Source organism: Papio anubis, chromosome 7 (genome assembly GCF_008728515.1).
Source record: "Papio anubis isolate 15944 chromosome 7, Panubis1.0, whole genome shotgun sequence".
In the NCBI taxonomy this organism is placed as follows: Eukaryota; Metazoa; Chordata; class Mammalia; order Primates; family Cercopithecidae; genus Papio; species Papio anubis.
Window position 1 is genome coordinate 147,784,374 of NC_044982.1, and position 10,601 is coordinate 147,794,974.

Consider the following 10,601-nt stretch of genomic DNA (forward strand, 5'->3'; position numbering starts at 1 on the left):
ACTCGCTTGGAGTATCTGACAGTTGGCATGTCGTTAAGGACAACAGCAACAACAACATGACCTAAACTCTTTCTCTGGGGGTCCATACAAAATAGGTTGGAGCCTTAGTCTTCTACATTTAAAACAATGTAGTTAACTCTTGCCTTTAACAAACCTAATTAAAGGTAATATTTGAATGGGAAAAACTGAAATTGAGATGTTTTGGCTTTACCAATAGCTAGACAAAGCTTGCGCCAAGACATTCTAACAGATCTGGTTTTGTTAGGTTGTGGCTCTCATGCTAGATCATGGCAAACCCTCTCCTAAATAAACATGGAAATCTAGACTACTTGGCCACACTTCATGTCCTACTACTACCCAATGCAATTTTTAAAGACTGTAATGAATATGTGAGATATATACACACACACATATATATATATACATATATATATATGTGTATATATATATATATATTTGCCCACTTTGAGTCAGAATGAATTTGGAAAATTTTAATCTCCAGGACTAGGCAATGTTATGCATTTACTTAGGTAAAACAATTATTTAGTTCGTTGGAATATGTAACAGTTGCAGTGTTATTTTGGTGTTACTACAATCTGTATATGGTGAATGTGCTTTCCTGAGAAACATTTGGGGAAATTGTGCCACAGGTGATTCTATCTCATCAGAACTCATCATTGTTAGTGGCTTTATCAACCATGAAGAAGTGATGACTAATGTAGTAATAGTACATGTGGCTTTTTAAGGAATGTAGATGCATTGAGGAAGTGAATTATTCATGTGTATGTTATAAATAAGCAGATAACCACATAAAACCTGTTGTAAAAATGTCAGTAAGGATAAGTATTTACAGAAAAAAACCACCCATATTAGATATTACATTCTTTTAATAAAAGGGCAAACATAGTCCACTGTGGAAGATTGCAATGTATCTCACGGTGGCCGTCTCATCTAGACATTCTTTGACCTAGGCATTAATGTGTTAGGCTTTCAGTTCTGTGTTCATGAAGACATTTTTGACCACTCCAATAATATATCTCGAGATTTGTCTCTTTCCCTCACAAGTTTAATGAAAAACAACCTGTATACTATCTGTGCTTGTTAGAATGGAGTTGTTACTACAACCTATCCTTCCATGTGAAGGGTTAGAGGATTATCTATCTTGCTCACTCTTGCTCTTACTCTTGTATTCCATGTCTAACATTCCTGTTTCAGATCTACCTTCTCATACTTGGCTTTGCCTTTATTCCCCAGTCACATCTTCTTCAAGTTCAATGGTGAAAAATAATGGAGGAACCAATTATTAAGTACATTCCTAGAAGATCCCTGGAAGATAGCTACCAAGAGATCTTGGGAATAGAAGGCAGATATATGTACAGGGATTAGTTTAGTGCAAAAGGCATGGATCTCTTACAAGCTCAATCACCTTATCTTCTCTAAGACATTTGTTTTTAATCTACTTAATTGAGGGAGGATAAGACTTCCTTGGAGGGTGGTTCTGTTAATTAAATAGAATGAAGAATGCATAACATTGCCTAGTCCTGGAGATTAAAATTTTCCAAATTCAACATATATTAGATGCTCAATAGCTTGTTTCTCATCCCCTGTGACAAGATCTTTTCATGAGAAGAGAAACTTTGTACTGAATGAAAGCTCTAAACTGCTCCCAGAATATCCCAGAGCCCTTGATATGACAAGAATGTTCTTCAGGAACAGAAAGTGTTGGGTCAGAGGTAGAGGATGTCTATTTAGACATAGCTCAGCAGGTGGAGAAAGGGAGATGATGCTTAGGCATGAGTACCCGCAGGCTGCATTCTTCTCTGTAGCTTCAATCCAAGGAGGAGGAGTTACAGTGAGAGGAAAGCTTCAAGAAAATTACATGTTTTCTTTATGAAATGTCTCCTCTTGCAAGGGTTTCATTTTTCACTGCATATTTTGAAGAGCCTGGGTTTCCTGATGCCATTTGGAGTCTTGGCTTTTAAGACCTTTCTCGGTCTTAATCTCAGAGAAACTTTCTTCTCCTGCAGTCAAGAAAAATGAAAAGAACTGGAGTCCGTCTTACATGTGTGAGGGTGTTGACGCTGGACGAGATGAAGAATCCAGATCCCATGGGACTCAGTGGGGCTGCTTTCCCTGGCTCAGCCTTGGTGGGCAGTACAACCAGGGGATGCAGCTCCAGACCTCTCTGCCCTGTGCACAGGAGAGGAGAGCATGTCAGTAAGAAGCAGACTGGAATGCTGTATTGCTTCTGCTGCTCTACTGACTTCCCCCCATACCTATTCAGTTAATTGTTTGCCATAATGACTTGGAAAATGATGCCAGTTTTAACACAGTTTCCTTTTATGACGTAAGAACTTCTTAATCAAAAATTTACAAAATATACAAAATTAGTATTTCAACATGATTTCAAAGAAAGACACATTCAACATAGTAGTTTCTAACCACAGAATATCACATGGAACAAATTTGAATTGCATACCACATAACCAAATGTTCTGCATTGCCTGTGTACACTAAGTGAGAAAGATGAAGAGGTAACCTCTTTTAAGACATTTTGATCTGTTGTTTACATGTACTATTTCCACATATTTTGAAGTACTTTAGTGTTTTTCTAATACTATAACTTTATTTTGAAGGCATTTTTGGATACAACATGACTATAAGGCCTGTAAACATTGAAAAACTAGAGAAGAAAATTATATAGGAGAAAAATTATGCCTTCCACAAAAATGACTTTTCCTTCACTGTCAAGTCTCTCTGTCTCTCTCGTTCTTTCTCTCACTCTGTATGTGTGTATTGTTTGGTAAACATAATAAACCTTCATGATATTACATTTTATTCACAAACTACTTTTATTTACTTCTAAGTAATTGCTTATTATATACATCTTCAAACATTCTTCAGTTGATCTATTTTTCTATCTGTGATACTTATATTCAGAAATATTACGTTGAGATGGACCATATTATTTTTTCTGTCAAATAGGGTTTATTTAATGGATTTTTAATTAGTTACCACATTTTCAGTAATGAATTAAAGGTTTTAAGCAAGGAATAGAGGAATAGGTGTATTTATTACAGATCCCTGTCTGATTATCCTTTCTATGCTTAATATTATATTCCCAACTGTCCTTTTGGTTTAATGAGTGCTATAAATTCACCCATTAAATGAATGATTCTCAGTTTATATAAAGAAGGAAAGACATATAAGGTCAGATGTTTTCTGACCTAGAAAGATAGTAAGTAAGCCAGGAACTTGGATGGGACTTTGTATTAGTCTGTTTTCAAACTGCTATGAAGAACTGCCTGAGACTGGGTAATTTATAAAGGAAAGAGGTTTAATTGACTCACAGTTAAGCATGACTGGGGAGGCCTCAGGAAACTTACAATCATGGAAAAGTCCCTTATAAAACCATCAGATCTCGTGAGAACTCAATCACTATCATGAGAACAGCATGGGGGAAACTGCCCCCATAATCCAGCTATCTCTACCTGGTCTCTCCCTTGACATATAGGGATTATAGGGGATATAATTCAAGATGAGATTTGGGTGGGGACACAAAGCCTAACCGTATCAGACTTCCAGAAGTTACAGAATTCATGTTTCTACATTCATTCAGGAATTAAAGTATATAACATAAATAAGAACTATAATTTATTGAGTTGTGATTTAGGCTCTGTTTTAGGCACTTTATAGATGCATTTGAATTCACAAGAGTTCTGTAATATGTATATTATTTTATTGATTTGGGGAAACTGAAGCTCAGAAATCTTACTGATTTGTTTAATTTGTCTCTCCCTTTCCTCCACCACGCTATGAAATAATTTAAACCAACGTTCAAAAAGATTGACTTGCCCAATGTCACCCAACTAAAAGTGCTGGGTCAGTTTTCAATCAAGGTTTTTAGAACTCCAAACTCTATTCATACCCACCCCTCTCACTGATGTGCCACAGGGTCGAGGGGAATACTCTCCCAGTTCTTTAGGACTTTGAAAATTCTACTAGTACTTCAATGCAGTCTCTTATCAGCCAGGGAACAAGTGGTAACTCCATGGCAGGATGACAGACCTCCTGGGGCCCTATTGGGATAGTGCAGTCTCCCTGATCCCTGTAAGGAGCCTGAGGGATATGTAGAGCCCTGGAAATGGCTGAGTTGAGCTTTTCTGTCCTTGATATTCTTAAAAATGTTGGAGGCACTTCCTGAGCTAAATTAGACATTCCAGGAAAGCTAAGCCAACCTAAAGCTCAAAAACAATTTTTAAATAACTCTCTCCTCATGTGTGTCTCATTTTCTTAAGGCAGCTAGAAAGACCCTTTTTTTATTATCTGTACTGGGACTATCAAGTAGATTAAAGCATAGTCCATTCCTGGGGAGGAAGTAGTTCCTGAGTGCTGGACTGTCCTTGGGGGCAGATGCTACCACACCAGATTAACCTCACGTGCAAGGAGCCTAACCAATAAAGACTATGAGGGAGTGGGTTGGTGTCATGGCTGGAAAGCATTAGGAAGTGTCCTGGTCTGTGGTAAATTAGAAGTCATGCGTTACATCTAAGGGATGGGCTGCTACTTCCTTTTGTTGGATCTCCTGATGTTTTTTCAAAGTCATAAATCTAGATTTTTAAAATAAACATTTTAAATGTTTGTATTAATCCATTCTCACACTGCTATAAAGAACTACCTGAGACTGGGTACTTTATGGAAAAAAAAAAAAAGGTTTAATTGACTCACAGTTCCACAGGAAGCATGGCTGGGGAGTCCTCAGGAAACTTAAACATGGCAGAAAGCGAAGGGGACGCAAGCGCCTTCTTCACCTAGTGGAGTGGCAGAGAGAGAGGGTAAAGGGGGAAGTACTACACACTTTCAAACAGCCAAATTTCATAAAAACTCACTGTCACAAGAACAGCAAGGGGGAAATCTGCTCCCATGATCCAGTCACCTCCCATGAGGCCCCTTCCACAACATTGGGAATTACAACTGGACATGAGATTTGGGTGTGGTCACAGAGACAAACCATACCAATGTTGGATCTTTTTTTAAGAACTGTATTGATCAAGATAGGCCTGGGCTGAATTGGGCTCTGAAGCATAAAGAAGCTTGACAGATAAATGATAAATATCTCTTCATCGTCTTTGTAAAAGACAGAACAAGTGAACTGACCTGACTCTTTCTGTGTCTCAGAATGATTCAGTCCTTCTGCTGACCAGGAATGGATAAAAGAAAAAGAAGTATCACTTTGAATTGCTTTGGAAAGCTAGAATGCATGTGTAAAAAGGCTGGATTTCAAGGGATGGAGTAGAAACCCAGTTTTTCCTTCCATAACCAAATTTCATAATGTTGTTAAATCGTGTCTGCTTTAAGTTCTAAAATGTTCTCCTGTCTGTTGGACAAAAAGGCCACAGAATTTATCAAGACTACATTGGTGGACAGAAGCAAATCCTCTTTTACTTACTGTCCTTGAAGGACCTGGGAGTTCTTTCTGCAGAGGAAGAGCATTGAGAATATTTAAAAAGAGCTGCCCAAGCAGCCCTCCTAATTGTCCAAGATCTTAAGATATAACAAGACATACATTTAAATATGTGTTTCAGCATTTTTCACATGTCCTGAAAGCCCTAAGGAATTCACAGTTATCAGACAACCTGACCACCATCGAAATACAATATTTAAACACCAGCAAAATACCTCTTATCCTAGGACTTGTAAGAGGCTCATATTAATGGTATGGATCCCATTCATCAGAATATTTTCTCCAAAGGTAGCATGCACATGCTGACTTAATAGATCATTAATTTCTCTGCTATCGTCGATGGAGGTTTTAGGCTGCCGTTATTCATCAGTAATGCTGGGGACCAGTGGTACAGCTCATATAGAAGTCATCTTTGAATTTAGTTTGCTTCACATTGTATAATTTCTCTCCATCTAATTGTCTTCTTAATTGCATTTCCACAAGCTGAATAGTAACATTAGTACTCATTTTCTTAGCATATCAATTGTTGCGTATGAGTCTCAGTCTACAGGATCATGTGTGCCAAAGAATAACACAGGTACTTATTTTCTAAAAATCAACTTAATTTCACATCTGATTCTTTTCATCTGGCTAAATTGAATCCACTTTACCTCAGTCATTTTTGGTGTCACCTCTGTCAAAAGTAATAAAACCCAGGTACTAGTTGAAGTGGTAAGGACATATTTTAATCAGTAATAACTATTAAAATAGGGAAGAGAGCCCAGTGTGAACTAAGCTCAACTTTCATTCATGTAGAGGTGATTGGGTATTCTTTTTTTTTAGCTTCTAATTATTTTAATTTTTAATTTTTGTGGGTACACAGGTGTATATATGGGATATATGAGCTATTCTGATATGGGAATACAAGGCATAATAATCACATCAGGGTAAGTAGGGTCTCCATCACCTTAAGCATTTATCCTTTATTTGTGTTACAAACAATTCAATTATACTCTTTTAGTTTTTTAAATTTTTTATTTTTATTATACTTTAAGTTCTGGGATACATGTGCAGAATGTCCAGGTTTGTTACATAGGTATACATGTGCCATGGTGGTTTGCTGCACCCATCAACCCGTCTTCGACATTAGGTATTTCTCCTAATGCTACCTAGCACCCTACACCACAGTAGGCCCTGGTGTGTGATATTCCCCTCCCTGTGCCCATATGTTCTCATTGTTCAGCTCCCACTTGTGAGTGAAAACATGCAGTATGTGGTTGTCAGTTCCTGTGTTACTTTGCTGAGAATGATAGTTTCCACCTTCATCCATGTCCCTGCAAAGGACCTGAACTCATTCTTTTTCATGGCTGCATAGTATTCCATGGTGTGTATGTACCACATTTGCTTTATCCAGTCTAACATTGATGGGCATTAGGGTTGGTTCCAAGTCTTTGCTATTGTGAATAGTGCTGCAATAAACATACATGTGCATGTGTCTTTATAGTAGAATGATTTATAATCCTTGGGGGTATATACCCAGTAGTGGGATTGGGTATGGTGTTCTTAAAGGGAGAATGAGAAAGTAGGACACGGGAACAGTGGGGACTTGAATCAGCGAAGTGGAAATTCTCAAAAAGCAGGAAGGCAAATCTGTCAATGTTATTAGGCCATTTGGCTTTCTTAACTGGCACTTATGGAAGTAGGCTCCTAACCTCCTACAGAGACTGGGAGATGGGGAGACAACACCAGCACATCTTCAGGTGTTGGAGAAGCAGTCAATTCTTTTGACAGCCTTGAGCTTTCCAAGGCAGGAATTTAAAGGAGATAGAGCTATCATTCTAGGGACATGAGCTTGTGTTGTTAGAAGCTCACTATGCTAGTGTGTGTCAGTGTGTGTATGTGTGTGTGTGCGTTCCAGGGGCTATGGACAAAATCATTTATTTTGAGAGTAGTTTTTGTAGTTTCTATAGTTTTTATAGGCTAAAGTTGAGGTCTCGTGGAGAAGAGGGCTCAGAGGGACCTGACTAGAGTCTGGTCAAGGAGAGAGTCTTTGTCCCCACTCTGACAGAGGTCATGACAGTGCTGCAGAATCGCCTGTGGCCAAGCATCAGACATCAGGCATCGGGGTGCTGGGTATACTCTGTGCACTCTCCCAACTATTCTGTTCTGTGGTCCCTATCAACATCACGTTTCAGGCCTGGGGATCTCCGCTGCCCCTGCCACTCTCAACACACAGGAATGTTCTTGAAGGCAGGAACTCTCAGTGGCCATTGACTCATCCCCCAGAGACAGCTGGGGATCAATTCTGGGAATATGCCACACCAAGAAGAGGCCTGAATCCTGCAACCCTGCCTCTGGCAGGAGATTCCTCTCTGTTAGTTGAAGGGCAAAACTCCTCTCTCTCATGTGCTTTTTTCAAACCTCCATGCTATTTTCTCCAAACTCTCTTCCTTAATGAGCTTAGGCTTTTGAAGATACAATTCAGGAAGTTTTGTGGGCTACTTTTATTTCTGCTCAGTCACATCTCTCCCCGAGGCGTTGAAACACAAAGCCTGCTGTTAGACTGATTAAGGGGGAAGGGGAAATTCAGAGAGAAAAACAAAAACTAATGGCTTAGAATATTTTCCACTAGCACACACTTGTTGGCACAGAAAGATGAGAACCTCGATTTAGAAGTTCACCCTGAATAAATGGTAGTGTATAAGAGGGGCTCAGTTTTGCATCACTGATAATTTGCTTAAGTGAAGATTGTAGGAAGCACACTTGTCAGGGTCATAAGGTGGGTGTTCTGGTTTCTCTCTTGCCTACTGTCCCCTTACTGCCAGTCCTTACCTGAAATCTCTCTTCCAGCAATCGTATTTCTAAACTTACTGCAGTAACTAATCCTCATGATACTAAATGTACAAGTACGTACAAGTAGCATATACATTATTAGCTTGATTAGCACCTAAGTAATGCTTTTAGGCTTTTGAAGACAGAACTCAGGAAGTTCTGAGGCTACTTTTATTTCTGCCCACTCCCATCTCTTGCTGATTGTCACATATCTAAGGAGGCGTTTGCCTGATGCCCAATACTGTCCTGTGTGGTCATCTCAATCACTTCAGAAAAAGTCTGCCAAACCAGTTACTCAGGTCAAAGGCTACCCTTTTCCAGTTGAATTTTTGGCTGTTATTGCACAGTACAAATGTTCCGTTCTCAGACATAAATGGGATATCACCTTGCCTCTGGCAATTGTCATTTGCCCCCATAACTTCTCTCCCTATTCTTCTGGAACAAGTTTCCAGGATAACAATAATTTTCCTTCTTTTAGAAGTATAATTTTTTAAAGCAAGATAGAGCTACAAAGTCTGTTAATATTTTGACCCATTGTTTTTTTTTTTTTTTTTTCCCCCCCACAAAGTGGCCTGGTCAGTGGCTGGGAAAAAGATAATTAAGCAGGCATGGTGGCTCAGGCCTGTTATCTCAGTGCTTTGGGAGGGCAAGGCAGGAAGATCACTTGAGGCCAGTAGTTTGAGATCAGCCTGCACAAGTTATTAAGGCTCCGTCTCTACAACATTTTTTTAAAAAAACTAGTCTGGCGTGGTGGCACGTACCTGTAGTCCCAGCTACTCAAGAGGCTGAGATGGTATGATCTTTTGAGTCTAGAAGTTCGAGGCCATAGTGAGCTGTGATTGTGCCACTGCACTCCACCCTGGGCATTGGAACAAAACCCTGTTTCTGTTAAAATAATAATAAAATTTAAAAACATCTATCTAATCAATACAATTTCCATTTTTAATGGAAACATATTAAAATCTATCTTGTAGGTAAAAAGACTTAAGCCCAAAGAAGTGCTTTGAAACACCATTTGAATATACATTTGGAGGTCTGTTGGCAGGTCTCTCCCAACGTCTCCTTTCAGCACAGTCTCCTCCCTCTCTTTGTGATGTAACAAGAACAGTCTAAAATGTCTTCCATTGCAGTCAACATTTCATTCATTTTACATGTTTTTTCCTTTCTCTCACTTGGCACTTGGCTGTATTGCTTTCCTGAAGCAGTTGATCATGTAGAAGGCGCATCTGTTCCATGGGCCTATTCCTGCCTTTTCCCTCTGAGTTGCATGTGCACAGTTGCATCTGATGTAATTTGTCATAAGCGAATGGATGTCAGTGTCCCATGCTGCCTTCCTTCTCTCCTTTTCCTTCCCTTGTGGTTCCCTTGCCAGGAACAGTGTATGTGTTTCGTGAAGTTCGTCTTACCCAAGGCCAGATGCCCTTGGCTGAAGTCCAGGATGCATCCTGATCCTGTTTACAGGCGAGGAAGGACCAAGTCTGGGGCACTGGAGAGATTGTGGGGGCATGAGAGTTAATCACCATAGGCACTTGTCACATCAAAACAAGCCCATCCTTAGCCGGCTTCCTCTGGAGTTTGATGTCACGATCAGTGTGTTGTTTCCTGATGCTGAAGCCACGACAGATCTATATTATGTTTGTTTCCATCTCCTGAATTAAAATTGACTCCTGCAAGGAAACAATGAATACTGAGAAGGCTGAACACGTTACTGGCCACATGTTCTTTCTCGTCTCTGCATACTTCTAAAATGGAAACAGACCAATTTTTCTCCAATGCTATTCTGTCTCCTGAACTACCTCTTTGTAAACATTTCCTAAGGGCTTTCATTTAATCAGGAGCCTATTTCCCAGGGATTTCAAGTGTGCACCTGACCTGGGTTTGTGAGCAAGGGAACCCAGACAGGATCAAAAATATTTTTTAAAATGAACACATAAAAGCTTGGATTTGAGAGCCACACTTTCTTTAAAACATCAGTGATGATAAATGTGTTTTCGTTTTGAGAATTGGCTTTTCTTAAATTTAATAACACTAAAATGACTTTAGAGTGAGAGAAAAATAAATACGTGGCTGAATCCTTCAGGTTTCAATCCTTCATTTATTCGTTTATCATCTAATCGGAGAATATTGCTTGAATATTTGCTACCCGCCAGTCATTGTGCTAGATGCTAGGGAGAGTCAGTGCTGCCAAGCAATATACAGTCAACATAATTTGTTTAATTTTGCATTTCATAGCCCTTCACTGAGATTTTTAAAAAATACTTTAATAAAATGTAATAAACATCTGTTGGGAAAAATAAAGATAGAAAATTATATGAAGTAAAAAGTA

General features: G+C 39.1%; 1 long non-coding RNA gene across 1 annotated transcript; it reads right to left on the minus strand.

The window, feature by feature from the left end:
- Window positions 1-1,942: 1,942 nt before the first annotated feature.
- On the minus strand, window positions 1,943-9,351 carry LOC116275873. The gene is made up of 3 exons (XR_004185199.1): window positions 9,037-9,351; window positions 4,729-4,811; window positions 1,943-2,021 (listed from the first exon to the last, which is right to left on the minus strand). It is a non-coding gene; the product is annotated as an uncharacterized LOC116275873 (long non-coding RNA).
- Window positions 9,352-10,601: the final 1,250 nt, after the last annotated feature.